Here is a 1,229-nt window from a genome sequence, read left to right on the forward strand (position 1 = left end):
TATTTAAATAATAATACCATAGTAAATGGTTTACAGTTGCAGCTATATATTTATGAATAATAAAGTTGTATCCATAGGGAAGCTGTAAGCGACTTGTAACTAATGGCATAAATATTGATTTATTTAGGTTTGTTAAGGGATAACACATTTTATTCAATCCAATTATGGATATGCTGTAAGGCACCGCCAACACTTTGTTTTAAATATATATTATAATAATTACACCGGTAATTAGTAAAAATAAATAAAGAATAATATAGGGCCTAGTGAGTTGCATTGTGCGACTCCATTATCGTTGACATAACAATAATAGCTACTATAATGTAACGCTAGTGTATAATATAAGGGTCAATAAAATCTGAGTTAATTCCTATCATCTATAAGTCTTACGGTTGTGGAAGAAACTGATCAGTTTATACCAATGGTATTTAGATTTAAAACTGAATTTCATATTATTGTGATTACCAAATGACACAGATATGAGTCTGGGTTTATAATATAGGTGTAACCAGTGGCGTAGCGAACTTTAAATCATATGGAAGCAAACAAATTATTTATGACCTACCCCGACCTACTCCAACTGATGTATACGATACTCATATGCTCAAATAGGGGGTGGGGTAGCACCCAAAATAAAGTTTAAATAGACTGACCGTGTATATGGGCTTTATGAGGTTATGACCCATCACCACCCCCCAGATATAAGAAGCAATTGCTTCTGAAAAACATGATTCGCTACGCCACTGGGTGTAACATAGTATTGAAAAACATATAATCAGTACAATATTATTTTTTTGATGTTTACAATACTAACTAAACTAAATGCAATTAAACTTAATTTAATTATAATATAAAATTAACAATGTGATTACTTTTCTATCAAAGTATTAGGTGAGTTTGAGTACAATTAAATTATATACATTTTATGTACATTCTATTTTAATTAAGATTCTAACTTTTTTTCTTTGATAAATTTGTATTCAGGTACGTAAAATGTTTCTAATATATAGAAATTCGTATAGATTAAATTTTTTTAAAATTGTTGAGTAAATGGGAATAAAAAATAAATCCAAATGTAGCAATTGTACCAGCCGTTGGAGTATAGTTATAAAGGTCATCATTAAAAAAAATACTGCATTGACAAAGCTTTCTAACAGAATCAAACATCCAAATGTTGACCATGTTACAATCTTAACGTGTTACAATTTTACCCAGTCACTATCTACACT

This window comes from Acyrthosiphon pisum, chromosome X (assembly GCF_005508785.2).
Source record: "Acyrthosiphon pisum isolate AL4f chromosome X, pea_aphid_22Mar2018_4r6ur, whole genome shotgun sequence".
Lineage (NCBI taxonomy): Eukaryota > Metazoa > Arthropoda > Insecta > Hemiptera > Aphididae > Acyrthosiphon > Acyrthosiphon pisum.